Genomic DNA, 23231 nt, shown 5'->3' with positions numbered 1-23231 from the left:
CCTCCTCCTCCTAAACTACCCTCCTCCTACATTACCCTCCTCCTGCTACACTTCCCTCCTCCCACGCCAACGCCTCCTCCCACATACTTGTCAAGCCCCCCTGCACCACCTCGGGGCTGAGAGCGTTGCCAGAGATATTGCTGTTCTCTCCTCACTCTCTCTCTCTCTGTCTTTTGCGCAATGCTACACGTGTGTACAGCAGGGGCAATGAGGGCACTTCAGCGCACCCAGCAGCAAGAACGGCCGTGCTTCACAGCTAACCAAAGCCAGATTTGGGGGGGGGGGGGGGGAGGTGCAGGTTGTTTAGGGCGACAATTACACCCCAACCCCTCTCCCCAACGCACCCCGCATCCCGAGACCCTCATTCCTGTCTGGCAGCCACAGAGCCGTGCATAATTTGGCAAGTGGAGGCTATCCGGACATCGTGTGCGGGCGCCGGCTGCCCCACATCCCATCCCCTATCCTCCCCCACCTCGGAAAGCCCCAGTCAACATTTGCCTCCAGGCGTTTATCTGACCACCTCCACCTCCCCCCCACCCCTCCCCTCTCCTCACCCGCCCCTTCAATGTCAGAACTGACTCAGCTCAACAGCCACTAATGCATTCTGTACACTAATAATCCTTTGCATGATAAACATTTTCAAGTTTCTGGTACTGATCTTAATTTTTTTTTGCGAGGCTTCTTGTTATCGATTTGCTGACCCGCAGAAATGTTGATCCGCCATGATTTGTCCTTTGAACAATCTATTAGATTATCCTTAACTTTCCCTCCTGCAGCAAAGGCAACCCTTGCTTTCTGTTTTCTTCCATATCCTTTGTGTTAACTATAATCTCTCATCCTGTAATCCTAGTAAATTTACAACATGGTGTGTAAAACATAATACAGTATTCCCACTGTGATCTTTCCAAAGCTGGGTGCTGATAGAAAGTATCTCTATATAAAAGCCTGCGTGTCATTTGTATTTTTTCCAAATTGATTTTTCCATCTGCAATGCTGCTTTTAAAGAATTGTGTATCAGCATTTCTAGATCATTCTCTGTTCTCCACCCCCCGCCCCCCCCCCCCCCCCACTCCCTCCAAGCCACTGAGGACTTTACTGTTTCAGTGTATATTTCCACTTTTGCTTGGTGTAACCTGCTCTCCAACAAAAAAATGATGCAGTGCCTTCTGGCTGTCACTTTTTTAAAAAACAGGCTGGGAGCTAAAATTTGTAATTTGGAAATGGAGAATGCTGGATATACTCAGCAGGTCAGACAGCATCCGTGGAGAGAAAGATAATTAATATTTCAGATCATGGTGACCATTCAGCAGATTTTTTTTTAACATGTCAGGCACCTGAAGTTAAAACAGACGTTTCTCCCCACCTTCACTCTGTCGTGTTATTCACCCTGGGGTAACACAGACTGCAACACCATGCAGTTAAATGGTCACGCATACACCAAACGTAGGCGTTGGTTCAATAAGATTTATTGAACTTCAGAAACGAAGCACACAGCTGCCTGTGGGTTGACTCTCTACTACTCGAAGTAAACTGACATTAACTATCTAGACCAGGCTAGCTCTGATCCACGTGTAGAAGGTGTTGGATGATTTGTACACCCTGACTGTCACTACAGTTGTCACCAGTGGAAAGAGGCAGAGTGGTGATGCCTCGTGTGTTTTATAGTTGGAAGCCCCCCTCTGATGTTCTGTCTGCTGATTGGTCGTGTTCTGTTCTGTATGTTGATTGGCTCACCTGGGTGTCTGTCACTGCCTGCTTTTACCTCCTGATGTGCATGGGTGCATATTATGACACACTCCTTCACCATTTCTTTGAAGCATATTGATACCACACCGGAAGGAAAGGACACCCGTGTATATAGACCTTTCCTGTCCTTGCGATATCCCAAAGTGCTGCACAGACAATCAAGTGTAGCTTTTGAAATGTAGCAAACCCAACGGCCAGATTTCACAAATGGAATGAAATAAATGACCAGTTAACTTGTTTCAGCAGTGTGTTTCAGGGATAAATGTTGGCCACAAAGTCATTGGGCCCTTCCTGTTTTCTGAAATCCTGTTGTGGGTGGCGAAGGGGGGTACATTTGCCTGCTGCTAATCTGACATTTGCAAGTTTTTCCACAGTAGGCCATCTCCAGAATTCTCGCTGAATTCTACAACTGCAAAAGAAAATGGTTCATGGCAGTATTGGGCAGGACATGGGCACAAATTGCTGGTCTCCACAAATTGCCTTTGAGTTGTTTTCATTCACAAACTAGAATGAAAACTGAGGATATTTATATTCCAAGGTTGTTTTATTTTGATTTATAGTGGTTCATCCTGTTACTTTTTCCCAGTTTCATAATACTATTGTTTAACAACTCCTTCACCAACAGCCCTCCCTCCCCCCACCCTCCCCCACCATCACTCCAGACGTTTCCTGTGGCAATATGCCTGTAAGCAATATTGTAGATAGCTGGTGGTGCGACCTCCAACCAGCAGGTGGCGTTACAGATCCATCATGCAGTCTCGAGACAGTGGTCACGTGACAAGGCACTCAGATGTAAGTGTGGGCACATCCGGTGATCGACAGATGGTTACAAGACGTACATGAGGACAGTCGTGCATAGGGGTAGTTCCAGGGGAGTATAAAGAAACTCCATGATAATTGCTCTGTATCAGATCGTTATCTTACCACATGTGATTTAATAAAGTTCCTTTATTTGGACAAGTCACAAGTCGTTCCTTGCTAGACATCAAACACCGTACACAACATGGTACCAGAGTGCTGAAGATTTGAAGATAACGATGGCAGTGACAAATTTAAGAATTCGGCAGAAGGATTGACCTGGTGAACTGCAGCCTTTGGCGACTCAACACAGTAAAAGACACTGAAACCCGAGCTCAACGGACTGAAAGCCCCCACTAGCTTTAAGAATCCGGTAATGTAGACGAAAACTGGCGACTCTTCAAACAGCAGTCCAAATTATATGTTTTAGACCTAGGCCTGCAGACTGACGAAAGGCGAATAGCGTTGCTACTAACAGTAGCAGATCCACACGCAATTGACACGTATAATATTTTTGCTTTTGACAATGAAGTCGATAGCAAGAGATACGATGAAGTCATTGGGTACTTTGATCAACATTGCTCCCCCAAAAAGAATGAAACATTTGAGAGTTACATATTCCATACGTGTACCCAAAAACCTGGTGAATCATTCAACAGTTTTGTCACTGACTTGAGGCTGAAGGCCCAGTCATGAAACTTCAGTAGCCTGAAATCTTCTCTGATCCGCCACCAAATTGCCTTTGGTGTATCAAATGATGAGCTGTGTGAGAGGTTGCTGCGGGATGAAGATTTGGTATTGGAACAAGCAATAAAGATTTGCCAGGCGAGCGAGGTAGCTGCACAGCAAAGCAGCACATTCTGCTCGGAATAGTTTGGTGCCACCTCGGAGGAAGTTGCCAGTGCCATTAGTGCTGTGACGCACGTCATGAAGAAACATATCAGTGTGGGCGGCCAGTTTAAGTTGCTGGCAGGAGCTGCCATCTTGTGCCAAAAGTGTGGCACTCGACATGGCCCATGGCAATGTCCGGCCTTTGAAATAGTCTGTTCCAGGTGCGGCCATATTAGGCATTTTGCGAAATAGTGTTTTGCGCATCCTACAATGGACCATATAAGTAAATATGGTTGATGCGATACATCCGGACGAACAGCTCTTCATCGATCTCATTACATCGAAGAACCAGAAGAGTCTGAACAAAAAAGATGAAGACACAATTTCAAAAAAGAACAAAGCTAGTAAGAACTCGTCGGAAACCATCAAAACCAGATGGAAATCGATGATGTTGCTAAATAGCTATCATTACGATGCAACTTTGACAGTAAGCGAGGGCCAACCTTCTCAGTGAGCCTGCTTTTCACAAGCTAAACGTGCAGCTGAAAGTCGCTGATCGTGCAGGACTGCCAGTGTACGACGGAACAAAAAAGATGGAGACTTTCGGTGAATGTGAACTTCGGATCTCCGTGGCGACATGAGGTACATGTTACTGTTTTATATTATAGACATGGACATTGAGTCCATCATAGGAGCGGATGCATGGGTGGCATGGTGGCGCAGTGGTTAGCCCTGCTGCCTACGGCGCTGAGGACCCGGGTTCGAATTCCGGCCCTGGGTCACTGTCTGTGTGGAGTTTGCACATTCTCCTAGTGTCTGTGAGGGTTTCACCCCCACAACCCAAAGATGTTAGGTGGATTGGCCACACTAAATTGCCCCTTAATTGGAAGAAAAAATAATTGGGTACTCTAAATTTATTTTAAAAAAAGGAAAGGGATGCATGTGAATCCCTGAAATTAATTAAGCGACTGTGTCTCCCAGAAGACTGGTGGCCAGCTGAATACTACAGATCCTTACAAGATATCAGAGTGTGCACATGTGATGATTTAGAAGAGATCCAGGCGGAGGACGACAAATCCGACAAAGAGATGGAAGAGCCAGCGAACATTCCGCAATTCTGGTTAACAATCTTCAAGAACGTGCATGTGCACTGTGGCATGATACAGGAGCATGGCGAGCCCATATTACTGTTGCCAATTCGCACCGGAGACAACAATAATGTTGCTCTTTTAACTGGATACTGATGTGACAGTTATTAATGATGATATTGCTTTTCAGAGTCGCCAGGTATCAAATGATACCACCACAAGGTTTTACTGGATATCGATCAAAGACCAAACAACCAGTTAGTTAGTTCAAGTTCAATGATAGTTTATTTACACACAAGAATTACTTCGACATGCAACATAAAACATTACAACAATCTGTACTTAACTTCAGGCACCCGGCTTTATGCAGAGAAACAAGGCCTTTGTTCGGATCTTGTGTGGCTGGGTCTGGAGAAGTGACTTCATTCCTGCTGGGCTCATCCGTCTGGTAGCGATTGTTGGTCTTGAACTTGTCTTCTGGTCGTGATGCTACACTTGGTTTTAGGCGTAGGTCGGGGCCAAGAGAGACCGAGCGCCAGGGCCAAGAGAGACCGAACACATGGCTGTGTCTCTCTTTATCCTTCTGGGATTTCGCACTCTTTTGGGCGGTCCTTAGCTTTGGACCCAATAATTCGGCAGGCTTCGATTACTGCCTTCGATTTTGGCCAATAAAGGGGCGGGTGCCTTGATGGCAGGGCGTGTCCTGAGCGGTCATTGACCTTGACGTTTTGGGCTCCCTGAGCAAAGGGAGTGGCGCCGATGAGTCTGTTTCTGTATCTGTTACCTGAGTACAGGTCTTTTGTTCTGGGGAAATGGGCCATTAGAATGCAAAGTAGATGGGGGTTTCGATAGCGTCTAGTTATCTGAGTTGCCAATATACATAAGCTCTGAGCGTCTGAATCCTGGGTTGACTATATTTCCCATGGTCCTTTGCAGATGGCCATATTTCCCGGGATCCTCTGTAAGTGCCCATCCCAGATGGCTACATTACAGCATCTACAAGATGTGAATGCTTTTTTTTAATAAATGTTTTATAAAAGTTTTTCCAATGAGCGTTTTTTCATAACAAAAATAGAAATACAGATTGTAATAGAAAATAACAATAAACATAGCCCAAAGCTTACAATGAAACTACTTACACAACAGAATTTTTTTTAAAAAACAGAACAAGGTGGGTTTTGTCTCCATGCCCAACTCACATTATATCTATCAACAGTACCCCCCCCCCCACTGAACCCCCCTCCCCTCCCCCCCCAGGAGTGCTGCTGCTGCTGACACTTACTGCTCCCCTAGAAAGTCAAGGAAAGGTTGCTACCGCTGGGAGAACCCCATCAAGGACCCTCTCAAGATAAACTTTATTCGCTCCAGGCTGAGGAACCCCGCCATATCGCTAACCCAGGTCTCCACACTCGGGGGTTTCAACTCCCTCCACATTAACAGAATCCATCTCTGGGCTACCAGGGAGGCAAAGGCCTCTTTCGCTTCCTGCGCTCCCGGATCCTCCGCCACCCCAAATATCGCTACCGCTGGGCTCGCCTTCACCTGAGCGTCCAAAGTCCTAGACATCACCCTCGCAAACCCCTGCCAGAATCCATTAAGAGCCGGGCATGCCCAAAACATATGAGCATGATTCGCCGGACTCCCCGCACACCTCGGGCACCTGTCTTCCACCCCAAAAAACCTACTCGTTCTTGCCGCCGTTATATGTGCCCGATGCACCACCTTAAACTGGATTAATCCGAGCCTGGCACATGATGAGGAGGAATTCACCCTGCCCAGGGCATCGGCCCACAAGCCCTCATCCAGCTCCTCGCCCAGCTCCTCCTCCCACTTATCCTTCAACTCCCCCACTGAGGCTTCCTCTACCTCCTGCAGCTCCTGATCTACGTCCGACAAGGTGTGAATGTTAAATGTTCAGAGCGTGAGAAGCCGAGGAGCTTCACTCTGCAATTTAAGCTCGAGCCCAATGGGCATTTCACAAACGAGGTGATCACAAAAGTACATTAGATGGATTCGCGGCCGCTTGAATCATTTTTTGATGAACCAGAAATCATGGGGCGCACAGGCTGTAAGATCGACTGGGGAAGGGGGGAAATGTCACGTTGAAAACAATTGAAACTAAACCGAAGCACAAAGGTTGAAGCACTCACAGAACAGTACAAAAACTGTACCAAATGAATCGTTCTTTAATTTCTTCAGTCCTCCTGAAGTTCCACAGCGTGGAGTGTTAAGCAAACATTCGGCAGCCAAACTCAATGCTGAACTTGGCGACCTCCTGAGTGAACACATAATTCCGTGTGCAATGTTGTATTTTACAGGAGAAATCATTGCAGACTTCGAAGAGGATGCGGAAAGCAATGGCGTGGAAGGTGAGACAGATGAAGACCAATATGAACTGCTCGCTGATCTTTTTTGCAGGAGCAAAGGGCTTAATGAAAAGGCCTAAGAAGCACTACTCCGGTGGTTTGGAAGGAATGACGAGCTAGTCACGGGGGGACGCTCAGACCGCGCTGGACACTGAGAAGGGCGGGAGCTCTGAGATGGCGCACTCCAAAATAAAAACTGAGATCGCAGTTGCGGATACCATGGAGGACCAACCACTGAACAGGCTAGAAACAGACAACATCGTACCAATCTTAGAGAAGCTTGCTCCAGAGGTACTTGGTGAACCGTTTCAGGCTTCTGAAATGATTCCGGTGGTCAACTCCCTGATCCTCGAGGATACTGAGAATGAGTGGGAAGACATTGATGATGAATACAATGATAGCAACTCTAATGTTCAAGAGATTGATAAGCCGAGAGTGCCACAGCAGAGGAGCTGATGACAAACTTGCTCTGCAGCTCAACGGATCACTCATATATTCTCGAACAAGACCATGATGATCCAGTGCCTGGATCGTCACAACCAGAGAGTTGGCAGCATTGTTATTTCCAGTGATGAGGATCCATTGAGTGATGCCCCAGCGAGCCAAGAAGGAGCAGCACCTGTTGTCATTGATCTAATCTCCACCAGGTACCAGAAAGCGCGGCGCTCCAACATCCAGCTCAGGCCGCAGAAGTGGGCGTGGTCACACAGCCCCGTGATGATGCTTCCGCGCCTCAGGGTCCACCTGAGACTCGGCAGATCTCCGAGCACAGGGTGCAGACCAGCACCAAACCAGAGGCTGCCACATAAACACAAAAGAATTCCCCAACCAATTGTCAAAACAGGAAGGAGGAAGAGGAGAAGACTGGGAGAGCTAGCTCATCCCACTGACGAAAGTAAAATAGAAGAAGGTGAGGTCATGACTGACAAACAAGAGACAAAAGAAACAGCAAACACACAGAGAAGCAGCAAACAACATTGTGGCACAAAGCGAAAAAGAAAGAAGCTGGTGATGCATGCGTGGCAATCACGGATGCATGCCTGCCAAAGGCACAGAGTGAAGAGGATACAAAGCAAGAGGCCAGCACGTAAACCAGTCTTCGTAAAGGCTGGCAACAGCCCAAATGATCACAGGGTGATCCCGTGAGGGAGTCACAATGACCTGTGCGAAAGGGATGGACACTGACCAGACATATCATGTTTATGGACACCCTAACCTTATTCACATTGTTTAAACATATCACAAATGTATAAAGTTAAAATAGTAATAACGGTTGTAAACAAACATTAATGTTTTCTGAGAATGGGGGAATGTGGTGATATGCCTGTAAGCAATATTGTAGATAGCTGGTGGTGCGACCTCCAACCAGCAGATGGTGTTACAGATCCACCATGTGGTCGCGAGACAGTGGTCATGTGACAAGGCACTCAGCTATAAGTTCGGGCACTTCCGGTGATCAGCAGATTGGTATATTTCGTACATGAGGACAGTCGTGCATAGGGGTAGTTCCAGGGGAGTATAAAGAAACTCCATGATAACTTGCTCTGTATCAGATCGTTACCGTGCCACATGTAATTTAATAAAGTTCCTGGTTTGGACAAGTCACAAATCGTTCTGTGGATTCCTTGCTAGACATCGAACACCGAACACAACATTTCCCAGTCCTGCTTATTCTTCTGGGCTCCTCCAATTATTTTCTCAAACTCTTCAAAGGCATAACACCATTTTAAAATCAACCAGCAAACAATGATCTCAAAATGACAACTTCATATATTTACGCGCACATTCATTTTATAAACACGCATTCATGGCAGGTTGCATGCTGTTGATTTTGGGGTGTTATGAAGGAAATCATGTCAATTTGAAACATTTTGTTGGAAGATCCATCTTGATTTCCAGTGTCCCAGTTTCTCACTCTCTCAATTATAGCCAAGACCATAGTCATCCTCAGTAATCATCTACACAATCAAAGAGTTTCTGGATAGCGATCCTCTTGGATGAATGTGGGATTTGCTTTACAACTTGTTTTATCTTCTATGTATGTTATGAACAATTGTGCAAAACACTTTAATTTGCTTTCCTGTTCTGTTTTTGATGGGATGTGGGCATTAACGGGGAAGGAAAGCATTTGTTGCCCATTCCTAATTGCCCCTGATAGGTTTACAAGGCCACATCAGAGGGCAGTTATTGCTGTGGCTCTGGGGTGACAGGTAGGCCAGACTAGAATAGCAGTAAACCAGATGGGTTTTAATGGCAATCATGGTCTGAGATGAGCTTTCAATTCCAGATTTATTTTATTATCTGAATTAAATACCACCAGCTGCCAGGGTGGGATTTGAACTCGTGTCCCCAGAGCATTAGCCTCAGCCCCTGGACTACTATTCCAGTGACGTTACAGTACTACCACCATATCCCCCTGTCCTAAAGGCAGTGCCATACCAAATCCTGATAGGCAGTGATAACACTTAAGTGCTCATTCTTCACGTATTGGGGCAGCACGGTAGCATAGTGGTTAGCACAGTTGTTTCACAGCTCCAGGGTCCCAGGTTCGATTCCCGGCTGGGTCACTGTCTGTGCAGAGTCTGCACGTTCTCCCCGTGCCTGCGTGGGTTTCCTCCGGGTGCTCCGGTTCCTTCCCACAGTCCAAAGATGTGCGGGTTAGGTGGATTCGCCATGCTAAATTGCCCTTAGTGTCCAAAAGTTTAAGTGGGGGTTACTGGGTTACGGGGATAGGGTGGATACGTGGGCTTGAGTAGGGTGCTCTTTGTAAGGGCCGGTGCAGACTCGATGGGCCGAATGGCCTCCTTCTGCACTGTAAATTCTATGAATTCTAAGAATAGTATTTTGTTGGCAACAATTTTCAATATGGAAGCATCTTAGCTCAACCTAAACGATCCTGTTCTTGTCAAACATCAATAAATGTGCTTGTTGAGTAAGATTTAATGGATTGCAATCGCAGCAGGAACCCAAGTTGATTTTCTTCTTTCAGGAATGCTGAGACAAGTTACATTGAGCTGCTACTTTGGCTGAAATCGGCCAACTCATCATAGGTTACAGACTGAATTTGGGTGGAATCTGATGTATAATTATAGACATACAGGTGATCATAGAATTCAAGAGTGGCAGGAAACACTCTCCACAAAACAGAAATAAAATGTTTAACTGTCTTCCAATTATATGGATAGAAGGGGGTCCCATTACTTGGGACATAATATCATAAAAATGAGTAAAGCTGTCAATGCTGGGTCACTTGAAATGACCACAAATGAGACTGTAAAAATTTTGTTGGTTAAATGTAGCAAGCACACGGAGCAAAGATCCATAAATGCAGTTGAGGTATAGATTAACCATGATTTAAATGAATGGTGGAATCGGCTTGAAGGGGTGAACAACCTTTTTCAGTTTCTAAATTCTTTTTCCTGTGCTTTTTTCAATAATATTCCCCATCTCACTTCAACAACGTGCACTTCCAATGTAGCAGACACCCCCTTCCCCCAAGTGCTTAAAAGAAGTGTAGAGAAAGGGGATGCCAAGACAAAGGAGAGGCAATAACCCCTGGATTACGGGAGCCACCAGCTAATTGGCGCAGGGTCAATAAGATTAAAGAGGTAAATGCGTGGCTCAAAGGTTGGTGTGGGAGAAATGGGTTTGAATTCATGGGACATTGGCACCAGTACTGGGGAAAGAGGGAGCTGTTCCGATGGGACGGTCTTGATCTGAATCAAGCTGGGCCCCAGAGTCCTGAAGAATCCATAACTAGGGCTGTAGATTGGGATTTTAACTAAAAAGTGGGGGGAGGGTTCAGTAGTATGGGAAATTAGAAAATTGAAGTTAAAGGAGAAGGTGAGAGTGCAGGTTAATGTTGGGGACTTTGAACGAGTTAAAGGGGCCAAGTGCTGCGGAGAGGTTTGTAACGTTTCCAGAACATGTAACAGAACAGAGAGTATAGACAGTGGCAGGAATCTAACATACATCTGGCACAGCAAAAAAGGGAACAACTATGAGAAGGGGGAACGGTCGACGCATAACTGGGGGTGTTGTACCTTAATGCGTGCAGTATACGGAACAAGGTAAATGAGCTTGTTGCGCACATTGATATTTGCGGGTACCATTTGTGGACATCACAGAGAGGTGGCTGCCAGGCCAGGACTGGGATCTAAATATCCAAGGATATGTGTACTATGAAAAGGACAGGCAGATGGGCAGAGTGCGGGGGGGAGGAGGGGGGGGGGGTGCATTGTTAGTAAGAAATGAACTTACATCGATAGCAAGAGTGTTATAGGGTTGGAAGGCGTAGAATCTGTGTGGGTAAAGTTGAGGAACCGCAAAGGTAAAAAGACCATGATGGGAGTTATGTACAGGCCCCCTAGCAGTAGTCAGGATGTGGGGCAGAAAATAAATCAAGAGTTAGAAAAGGCATATAAGAAAGGCAATATTACAATAATCATGGGGACTTCAATATGCAGGTGGACTGGGAAAATCAGATCGGTTGTGGACCCCAAGAAAAGGAATTTGTGGAATGTTTAAGAGATGATTTTTTTGGAGCAGCTCGTGGTAGAGCCTACTACGGAACATGCAATTCTATATTTGAGTAATGAGGCAGACTTGATTGGGAAACTTCAGGTGAAGGAACCCTTAGAGAGCAGTGACCACAATGTGATAGAATTCACCCTGCCGTTTGAGAGGCAGAAGCTGGAATCAGATGTAATGGTTTTATACTTGAATTAAGGTAACTGCAAAGACATAAGGGAGGAACTGGCCAGAGTTGATTGGATGGGGAGCCTAGCAGGGCAGACAGTGGAACAGCAATGGCAGGAGGTTTGGGGGTTATTCGGGAGGCACAACAGAAATTCATCCCAAGGAGGAGGAAACCTGCTAAGGGAAGTACAAGGCATCCATGGCTGACAAGGGAAGTCAAGGACACCATAAAAGCAAAGGAAGAAGCAAACAAAGTGGCGAGGATTAGTGGGAAGCCAGAGGATCGGGATGCCTTTAAAAGCAAGCAGAGGACAACTAAAAAAGCAATAAGGGGGGAGAAGATGAAATATAAGTGTAAGCCATCTAGTAATGTAAAAGAAGATTGCAAGAGTTTTTTTTCGATATATATAAAAGATCAGACAGAGGCAAAAATGGAAATTGGACCACTGGATTATGAGGCTGGAGAAGTAGTAATAGGGAACAGCGATATGGCAGAGGAACTGAACATGTACTTTGCATCAATCTTCACAGTGGAAGACACCAGTGAACCTCAAGAGAGTCAGGGAGTAGATGTCAGTGTAGTTGCCACCACTAAGGAGAAGATGCTGGGAAAACTGAAAGGTCTAACGGTGGATGAATCACCCAGACCGGATGGACTACACCCCAGGGTTCTAAAGGAGAGTAGCTGAGGAGATTGTGGAGGCATTGGTGGTGATCTTTCCGGAATCACTGGAGTTAGGGAGGGTCCCAGAGGATTGGAAAATGGCTAATGTAACACCACTGTTTAAGAAGGGAGGGAGGCAGAAGACAGGTAATCATAGGCCGGTTAGCCTGACTTATATTGTTGGTAAGATTTTTGAGTCTATTATTAAGGATGAGATTGCAGAGTGCAATCTGAGTGATTAGAAGTGCACGATAAGGGACTTCCGGGTGCGGCGATGACCAGCTAAGTCGCATGTTTCGGCAGCACCCGGTGGAACGGACTTTTGGGCTCTTAATAGGAGCCCCAACGGCAATTTTAACGGCTAAAAACACTGTGTGGTAAACCAGAAGGGAATCCCCCCTGGACACGGATGGAAAAAGGAGAGGAAAGTGGCCGGATTGCGGTGGATCCTCTAGAGCAGCGGCAAGGAAGGCAAGCACAAAGCAAGATGGCGTCGGAAGGTGGCAGTTTAATATGGGGCCCTGACCAACAAGAGTTCCTGCGGCGCTGCGTGGAAGAACTTAAAAAGGAGATGAAGAAGGAGCTGTTGGCCCCGATATTACAGGCGATTGAAGGGCTAAAGGAGGAGCAAAAGACCCAGGAGCAGGAGCTTCGGGTCGTGAAGGCAAAGGCTGCTGAGAATGAGGACGAAATACAGGGCCTGGTGGTGAAGACAGAGATGCACGAGGCACAACACAAAAGGTGTGTGAAAAGGCTGGAGGTGCTGGAGAATAATGCGAGGAGGAAGAATTTAAGGATTCTTGGTCTTCCCGAAGGTGCAGAAGGGGCGGACGTCGGGGCATATGTGAGCACGATGCTTCACTCGTTAATGGGATTGGAGGCCCCGACGGGCCCGTTGGAGGTGGAGGGAGCTTATCGAGTTATGGCGCGAAGACCGAGGGCTGGAGAAATTCCCCGAGCCATAGTGGTGAGATTTCTCCGATATAAGGACAGAGAGATGGTCCTCAGATGGGCAAAGAAAACCCGGAGCAGTAGGTGGGAGAACGCGGTGATCCGCGTATATCAAGATTGGAGTGCGGAGGTGGCGAGAAGGAGGGCAAGCTTTAATCGGGCCAAGGCGGTGCTGCACAAAAGGAAGGTTAAATTTGGAATGTTGCAGCCGGCAAGACTGTGGGTCACACATCAAGGGAAACACCACTACTTTGAAACGGCAGAAGAGGCGTGGACATTTATTGTCGAGGAGAAACTGGAATAAGCGGGCTAGAAAAAGAACGTTTGGGACAAAGTGGTGGGGTGATTACGTGGGGTGAAGGGGGGGGGGGAAGGGGGAAGAGATGATTTCCCAAGTTGTTAATCCTGTGACCCTGTAACTTTTCTCTCTTCCCCATGTCGTGGGGGAGGGGGGGAGGGTGGATGAGGAGCTGGGGGCGCCGGCCATTGGGGGCGGGGCCAAATGGGAAACGCGGGCTTTATTCCCGCGCTATGGTAATCATGGTGGGAACAGGGTAGCAGGAAGGAGGGGGCCTCGCACAGTGGGGGCCGAGGTCACGGGGGGAAGCCGAGGTCGGCCAGAGTTAGCTGACTTCTGGGAGCAACATGGGGGTGCAATTACGCTAGAAAAGGATCTAGCGGGGGGGGGGGGGGTTAACTGGGTTGCTGCTGCTGGGGAGAAGGGGGAGCTGGTATGGGGTGGGGTGGTCGGGGCGGGAGGGTGCCGTTGGAGGAGATACGGCTACGTGGGAACCTGGTGAGGAGCTGGATTGAAAAAGGAGATGGCTAGTCGACAAGGGGGGGGGGTTCGGTGAAGAGCCCCCCAACCCGGCTGATCACGTGGAATGTGAGAGGGCTGAACGGGCCGATTAAGAGGGCATGGGTACTCGCACACCTAAAGAAACTTAAGGCAGATGTGGTAATGCTACAGGAGACGCATCTGAAACTGATAGACCAGGTCAGGCTACGCAAAGGATGGGTGGGGCAGGTGTTTCATTCGGGGCTAGACGCAAAAAATAGGGGGGTGGCTATATTAGTGGGGAAGTGGGTAATGTTTGAGGCAAAGACCATAGTGGCGGATAGTGGGGGCAGATACGTGATGGTGAGTGGCAGATTGCAAGGGGAGGCGGTGGTTTTAGTGAACGTATATGCCCCGAACTGGGATGATGCCAATTTTATGAGGCGTATGTTGGGACGCATCCCGGACCTAGAGGCGGGAAAGTTGGTAATGGGTGGAGATTTTAATACGGTGCTGGACCCAGGGCTGGACAGATCGAGGTCCAGGACCGGAAGGAGGCCAGCTGCAGCTAGGGTGCTCAAGGACTTTATGGAGCAGATGGGAGGAGTAGTCCCCTGGAGATTTAGTAGACCTAGGAGTAAGGAGTTTTCGTTTTTCTCCTATGTCCACAAAGTTTATTCACGGATAGACTTTTTTGTTTTGGGAAGGGCACTGGTCCCGAAGGTGACGGGGACGGAGTACACGGCTATAGCCATCTCGGATCATGCTCCACATTGGGTGGACCTGGAGATAGGGAAGGAAAAAGAACCGCACCCACCCTGGAGAATGGACATGGGATTATTGGCAGATGAGGGGGTGTGTTTAAGGGTGAGGGGGTGTATTGAAAGGTACTTGGAACTCAATGACAATGGGGAGGTTCAGGTGGGAGTGGTCTGGGAGGCGTTGAAGGCAGTGGTTAGAGGGGAGCTGATATCTATTAGGGCACATAAAGGAAAGCAGGAGGGTAGGGAAAGGGAGCGGTTGTTAAAAGAACTTTTGAGGGTGGACAGACAATATGCGGAGGCACCGGAGGAGGGACTGTACAGGGAAAGGCAAAGGCTACATGTAGAATTTGACTTGTTGACTACGGGTAATGCAGAGGCACAATGGAGGAAGGCACAGGGTGTACAGTACGAATATGGGGAGAAGGCGAGCAGGTTGCTGGCCCACCAACTGAGGAAAAGGGGAGCAGCGAGGGAAATAGGGGGAGTGAGGGATGAGGAGGGAGAGATGGAGCGGGGAGCGGAGAGAGTGAATGGAGTGTTCAAGGCATTTTATGAAAGATTATATGAAGCTCAGCCCCCGGAAGGGAAGGAGAGAATGATGTGCTTTCTGGATCAGCTGGAATTTCCTAAGGTGGAGGAGCAGGAGAGGGCGGGACTGGGAGCACAGATTGAGATGGAGGAAGTAGTGAAAGGGATTGGGAGCATGCAGGCGGGGAAGGCCCCGGGACCAGACGGATTCCCAGTGGAATTTTATAGGAAATATATGGACTTGCTGGCCCCGCTACTGATGAGAACCTTTAATGAGGCTAGGGAAAGGGGGCAGCTGTCCCCGACTATGTCAGAGGCAACGATATCGCTCCTCCTAAAGAAGGAAAAAGACCCGCTGCAATGCGGGTCCTATAGGCCCATTTCCCTCCTGAATGTGGATGCTAAGATTCTGGCCAAGGTAATGGCAACGAGGATAGAGGATTGTGTCCCGGGGGTGGTTCATGAGGACCAAACTGGGTTTGTGAAGGGGAGACAGCTGAACACGAATATACGAAGGCTGCTAGGGGTAATGATGATGCCCCCACCAGAGGGGGAAGCGGAGATAGTGGTGGCGATGGATGCCGAGAAAGCATTTGATAGAGTGGAGTGGGATTATTTGTGGGAGGTGCTGAGGAGATTTGGCTTTGGAGATGGGTATATCAGATGGGTACAGTTGCTGTATAGAGCCCCGATGGCGAGCGTGGTCACGAATGGACGGGAGTCCGATTATTTTCGGCTCCATAGAGGGATGAGGCAGGGATGTCCTCTGTCCCCGTTATTGTTTGCACTGGCGATTGAGCCCCTGGCCATAGCATTGAGGGGTTCCAGGAAGTGGAGGGGAGTACTCAGGGGAGGAGAAGAACACCGGGTATATCTGTATGCGGATGATTTGTTGTTGTATGTGGCGGACCCGGCGGAGGGGATGCCAGAGATAATGCGGATACTTGGGGAGTTTGGGGATTTTTCAGGGTATAAATTGAACATGGGGAAAAGTGAGTTGTTTGTGGTGCATCCAGGGGAGCAGAGCAGGGAAATAGAGGATTCACCGTTGAGGAAGGTAACAAGGGACTTCCGGTACTTGGGGATCCAGATAGCCAAGAATTGGGGTACATTACACAGGCTTAATTTAACGCGGTTGGTGGAACAGATGGAGGAGGACTTTAAGAGATGGACATGGTGTCCCTGTCACTGGCAGGTAGGGTGCAGGCGGTTAAAATGGTGGTCCTCCCAAGATTCCTTTTTGTGTTTCAGTGCCTCCCGGTAGTGGTCATGAAGGCTTTTTTCAAGAGAATCGAGAAGAGCATTATGAGTTTTGTGTGGGCCGGGAAGACCCTGAGAGTGAGGAGGGGATTTTTGCAGCGTAGTAGGGACAGGGGGGGGTTGGCACTACCGAGCCTAAACGACTATTACTGGGCCGCCAATGTTTCAATGGTGTGTAAGTGGATGGGAGAAGGGGAGGGAGTGGCGTGGAAGAGATTGGAGAGGGCGTCCTGCAGGGGGACTAGCCTACAAGCAATGGTGACGGCACCGTTGCCGTTCTCACCGAAGAAATACACCACAAGCCCGGTGGTGGAGGCTACATTGAAAATTTGGGGGCAGTGGAGATGTCATAGGGGAAAGACGGGAGCCTCGGTGCGGTCCCCGATAAGAAATAACCATAGGTTTGTTCCGGGGAGAATGGATGGGGGATTTGGAACATGGCAAAGAGCTGGGGTAGTACAATTGAGAGATCTGTTCGTAGATGGGGCGTTTGCGAGTCTGGGAGCGCTGACGGAAAAATATGGGTTGCCCCAAGGGAATGCATTTCGGTATATGTAACTGAGGGCTTTCGCGAGGCAACAGGTGAGGGAATTCCCGCAGCTCCCGACGCAGGAGGTGCAGGACAGAGTGATCTCAGAGACATGGGTGGGGGATGGTAAGGTGTCGGACATATATAGGGAAATGAGGGACGAGGGGGAGATCATGGTAGATGAGCTGAAAGGGAAATGGGAAGAAGAGCTGGGGGTGGAGATTGAGGAGGGGCTGTGGGCCGACGCCCTACATAGGGTAAACTCATCGTCCTCGTGTGCCAGGCTAAGCCTGATACAATTTAAGGTGTTACACAGGTCGCATATGACTGGAGCACGGCTCAGTAAATTTTTGGGGGTAGAGGATAGGTGTGGGAGATGCTCGAGAAGCCCAGCGAATCACACCCACATGTTCTGGTCACGCCCGGCACTACAGGGGTTCTGGGTGGGGGTGGCAAAGGTGCTTTCGAAGGTGGTGGGTGTCCAGGTCGAACCAGGCTGGGGGTTGGCTATATTCGGGGTTGCAAAAGAGCCGGGAGTGCAGGAGGCGAGAGAGGCTGATGTTTTGGCCTTTGCGTCCCTAGTAGCCCAGCGCAGGATATTGCTTATGTGGAGGGAAGCCAAACCCCCGGGTGTGGAGACCTGGACAAACGACAGGGCAGGGTTTATAAAGTTAGAACGGATCAAGTTCGTATTAAGGGGTTCGGCTCAAGGGTTCACCAGGCGGTGGCAACCGTTTGTCGACTACCTCACAGAAAGATAGAGGGAATGGAAAAGAAGAAGACAACAGCAGCAACCCGGGGGGGGGGGGGGGGGGGGGAGGAACCGGACGGACTCTCAGGGATGTCATTGTATATGTATAGACACTTGTTATAAGTAATGTATATTGGATTGTTGGATTGTATCTTTGGAGAGTAACTATTTTTGACAAGGCAGTTGCCACTCAGTTTTGTTTTTGTTTATATATTATTTATTTATTTGTTTAAAACTGGCCACGGGTATTTATATTGTTTTGTTGTTGTTCAAAAGAAAAACTATGTACTGTTATGTTTGGCCACAAAATTTTGAATAAAATATATTTTTAAAAAAAGATGTGCACGATAAGATAGGACTGAGTTAGCACGGCTTCATCAAGGGGAGGTCATGTTATCACAGAATTTACAGTGCAGAAGGAGGCCATTCGGCCCATCGAGTCTGCACCGGCTCTTGGAAAGAGCACCCCACCCAAGGTCAACACCTCCACCCTATCCCCACACCCCAGTAACCCCACCCAACACTAAGGGCAATTTTGGACACTTAAGGGCAATTTATCATGGCCAATCCACCTAACCTGCACATCTTTGGACTGTGGGAGGAAACCGGAGCACCCGGAGGAAACCCACGCACACACGGGGAGGATGTGCAGACTCCGCACAGACAGTGACCCAAGCCGGAATCGAACCTGGGACCCTGGAGCTGTGAAGCAATTGTGCTATCCACAATGCTACCGTGCTGACAAATCTGTTAGAATTCTTTGAAGAGGTAACAAGGAAGTTAGACAAAGGACACCAGTGGGTGTGCTCTATTCGGAGTTCAAGAAGGCCTTTGACAAGGTGCCGCATAGGAGATTGTTAAATAAATTACGAGCCCATGGTGTAAGGGGCAAGGTATTGGCATGGATAGAGGATTGGTTAACTGGCAGAAGGTGGAGAGTGAGAATAAAGAGGTCCATTTCAGATGCCACTGGGGGTCAGGGTTGGGATCGCAGCTATCCACACTATACATCAATGATCTGGAAGAAGGAACTGAGGGCATTGTTGCTAGTTTCCAGATGATACAAAGATATGTAGAGGGACAGGTTGTGTTGAGGGAGCAGGGAGGCTGCAGAAGGACCTGGACAGGCTAGGAGAGTGAGCGAAAAATTGCAGATGGAATAGAATGTGTGTGGTTATGCAATTTGGTAGGAAGAATAGAAGCACGACTATTTTTAAAATGGAAACGGCTTTGAAAAAGCATAAAGGGACTTAGGAGTCCTTGTTAAGGATTCTCTTAAGGTTAATGTGCAGGTTCAGTTGGCAGTTAGGAAGGAAAATGCAATGTTAGTACTCATGTCAAGAGGGCTAGAATACAAGAGCAGGGCTGTACTTCTGAGGCTGTATAAGGCTCTGGTCAGACCCCATTTGGAGTATTGTGAGCAGTTTCCGTATCTAAGGAAGGATGTGCTGGCCTTGGAAAGGGTCCAGAGGAGGTTCATAAGAATGAACCCTGGAATGAAGAGCTTGTCGTATGAGGAACGGTTGAGAACTCTGGGTCTGTACACGTTGGAGTTTAGAAGGATGAGAGAGGATCTCATTGAAACTTACAGGATATTGAGAGGCCTGGATAGAGTGCACGTGGAGAGGATGTTTCCACTTGGAGGAAAAACTAGAACCCGAGGGCACAGCCTCAGACTGAAGGGAAAATCCTTTAAAACTGAGGTGAGGAGGAATTTCTATAGCCAGAGGGTGGTGAATCTGTGGAACTCATTGTTGCAGATGGCTGTGGAGGCCAAATCACTGAGTGTCTTTAAGACAGAGATAGATAGGTTCTTGATTAATCGGTGGTTATGGGGAGAAGGCAGGAGAATGGGGATGAGAATCATATTAGCCATGATTGAATGGCAGAGCAGACTCGATGGGCCGAATGGCCGAATTGTGCTCCTATGTCTTATGGTCTTATGGAGAGGGCAGGCAGGACTATTCAGAGTCAAAAATATAGAGAGGTGGGTGGGTGGCGGGTGCAAGGATTGGGCGGGGAGAGGATGGTAGTTATAGGGCTATAGGAGGTTACAGGATATGGAGGGGCATCCACATTTTTAAAATATATAATCTTTATTGTCACAAGTAGGCTTACATTAACACTGCAATGAAGTTACTGTGAAAAGCCCCTAGTCGTCACATTCCGGCGCCTGTTCGGGTACACAGAGGGAGAATTCAGAATGTCCAATTCACCTAACAGCACGTCTTTCGGCACATGTGGGAGGAAACCGGAGCACCCGGAGGAAACCCACGCAGACATGAGGAGAACGTGCAGACTCAGCACAGACAGTGACCCAAGCCGGGAATCGAACTCAGGTCCCGGACGTTGTGAAGCAACAGGGCTAACCACTGTACACATTTAAACACATGTACACAAATTCAATATTTGAGGGGGGCTGGGAGCCAATTTAAGTCAGTGAGGAGGGATGTGGTGGACATGCAAAGCTTGGTGTGGGAGGGGAGATTGCTCAGAGCACCATTTGACTAATCATGTCGAGAGGTGATGGAAGCCTGAATGTGAGCTTTAGTGGCAGATGGGCTGAGAACATTGAAACAAAGGAATAGGAATAAAACATTTAATTCAGCCTGTTCTGTAATTTAATGAGATCATGGTTGATCTGTGATTTAATTTCATATCCATCTTTGCCTCAAATTCCTTAATTCCTTTGATTAACAAAAATCCATCAATCTCAGCTTTAAAATTAACAGTTTATTGAGCATCAACTATCATTTGTGAAAGAGAGTTCTAGAGCTCTACCACACTTTGTATGTAGAAGAGTTTCCCAACTTCACTCTCAAATAATCTGGCTCTAACTTTTAGACTATGTTCCCTTGTCCTGTGTAATGACTTGGGCCAATTTGAGATTGGCCAATTAGAATACGAGTTCCCTGATTAGTGGCCCAATCAGGGAACCCCTTTCTGTGTATATAACAGGGAGTGTCAGATCCTCTGCACTCCTGATGTAGACAGCAGACTGAATGGTCATGGGTTTGTAAAGAAAAGGAATTCTGGTGATGGGATCGTGGCCTCTGTGGACTTATTACAGTGGTGATGAGGATAATTGAATGATCTGAAGAAACCTGCTTGTCAGCAGCTGCTGTGTATTGAGGGTAAGCCACTGACAGGCAAAATGCCTTTACTCGGAAAGTTGGACTCTTTTGAGCCTGCAGTGGAAGACTGGGCCCAATATGTAGAGTGGATGAAGTACTTTTTTAGAGCAAAGAAATAATTCCGGATGAAAAGCAATGGGGCATTCTGCTGACTGCGTGTGGCCAGCAGCCTTTGCCATTATGCGCAGTCTCACTTTTCCGGAGGCACTGGACACACAAACTTTCCAGGAATTGACGGACTTAGTAAAAGAGTAATACCGACCCTAAGCCACCTCTGATCCTGAGAAGGTGCAAGTTTTACTCAGCATTCTGAGACACTGGGGAGTCAGTTACAAACTTTTTAACAAGATTTAAGGTGATTAGCAGAGGCTTGTGAATTTGGCCTGACGCTAAATCAGATGCTCTGAGACCGTTTGGTATGTGGAATCAATAATTTAGCAATACAGAAACATCTGTTAGCAGAGACCGAGCTGGATTGCAAACCAGCATTGCAGTTGTCTTTGTCCTTAGAAAAGGTGGCAAGCGGAGCACCTGAGTTACAGGGTACTTCGATGGAGGTTGGCGCCCATACCAGTGAAACTGAGTTAAGGAGCTGGGAATAGGCACCCTCAGGAACGACTCGGATACTAAGTTAACCAGGCCCACTCACCGACTCCCTCCCAAGCAAGGGAAAATTAGGTTCAGACAGACTGCAGCCCCTGCAGCCTTTCGCCCGGTAAAATATTGTAGTTGTTGCCAGAAAGGAGGAATAGAAGCCCAAAACCATCATTTTGGAGGAGGTCACGTAGGCCGGGGTACAGGAGAATGCATACTCTAGAAGCCCCACATATCTCCGATGAAGAACCACTAAATTGTGTAACGATGGTGAAATCAAAACCCATTAAATTATCCATAAGGTTGAATGGACGTCCCACACTGATGGAAGTCGACACTGGAGCAGCTGTATCAGTGATAGGGGAAACAGTATTCAATAAAATTCGCACTGGACTCCAACCGTTATTCCTAACCAGGACCTCGGCAAAACTGAGGACATGCACAGAGGAACCACTGAGTGTTGGGCACAACACATGTAACTGTGGCTTATGGAGAGCAACTGGTTAGGCTGCCTTTAATGGTAGTGAAAGGTGTGGGGCCAAGCTTATTGGGATGAAACTGGCTAAAAGAGATCCAGCTGGATTGGGTAAACATTTTCCAGCTGGAAAATGGCCGCCTGAGCGAACTCCTGTGAAAATACCCAGAGGTTTTCCGAGAAGGGTTCGGATCAATAAAGGGAGCAAAGGTGACATTTCATGTAGATCCAGAGGCAGTCCCAAAATTCTACAAGGCCCAACCAGTACTCTTAGTATTAAGGCAGAAAGTCGATATGGAAATAAAACGATTAGAGCGTGAGGGAATAATAAAACCATTCCAGTTTGCAGAGTGGGCGGCACTCGTGGTGCCTATCCTTAAGCCGGACGGCTCAGTCTGCCTTTGTGGAGATTTCCAATAAACGATTAATCGCTACTCACAACTGGACAGATACCCAATTCCCCGGATTAAGGATTTGTATGCAAAGCTGGGTGGAGGACTCCTATTCTTGTTGAATCCCCCCACACCTCCCAGTGTCAAGACGCTCAGAATCCCCCACCCGGTTGAGTGGCCCCGGTTGGGTGCAAGAACCTGAGGTTTTTTCCAGTTCTTGCAAAATTCAGCAGAGACTGCCTGGCGTGCTAACTGATTATGCAGCTTCCACGCCGAAGGGCAGGGGACTGTGGTAGGGACTAGAGTCCCAATAGCAATTCGGCGGGGAAATGGGGGTGACAAAACATTGGTCGCTGTGCCATTAAATAAAAAGTAGTATCCTTGTTCCGTGTGCAGGCTAGCATCACAATCAGTATATCGATTGCGCAGGGATCCCCCAGTAGCCCAGTTTATCCAGCTACGAGACGCCCATTCGGGCCGCCTAGCAATGCGGAAAGTCCTAGTCCCAACAGTGATATGAGAGACATTCGCCCAGCCACAAAGGAGCTGGAGGTCGGCGTTCAATGGAACGCCAGTGGTGTTGTAACAAACTCATTGGCCAGACGCCTGGGTGATATGGCACCTCCTGTCCGTACAGGTGGGGAACAGACATGTTATATTCGTTTCCACCTCTACCAGCAAACAGCCGTATCCTTCACTGCGGAAACAATTCTCGTACGACCGGGAATCCCTATTGGGAGTGAAGTGGCTAGGTATGTACGCCCTCCACCGTTGCAGCCTATCATACTGTGAATGGGAATTATCCCGAGGAAGGGGAAGGCAAATAGCCGGTGGTGCTGAACCCGGATCGTAAGGAAGAGTGACTTGCTCGGGCAGTGGCTCGG

This window comes from Scyliorhinus torazame, chromosome 11 (assembly GCF_047496885.1).
Source record: "Scyliorhinus torazame isolate Kashiwa2021f chromosome 11, sScyTor2.1, whole genome shotgun sequence".
In the NCBI taxonomy this organism is placed as follows: Eukaryota; Metazoa; Chordata; class Chondrichthyes; order Carcharhiniformes; family Scyliorhinidae; genus Scyliorhinus; species Scyliorhinus torazame.
This window is presented reverse-complemented; position numbering follows the sequence as displayed.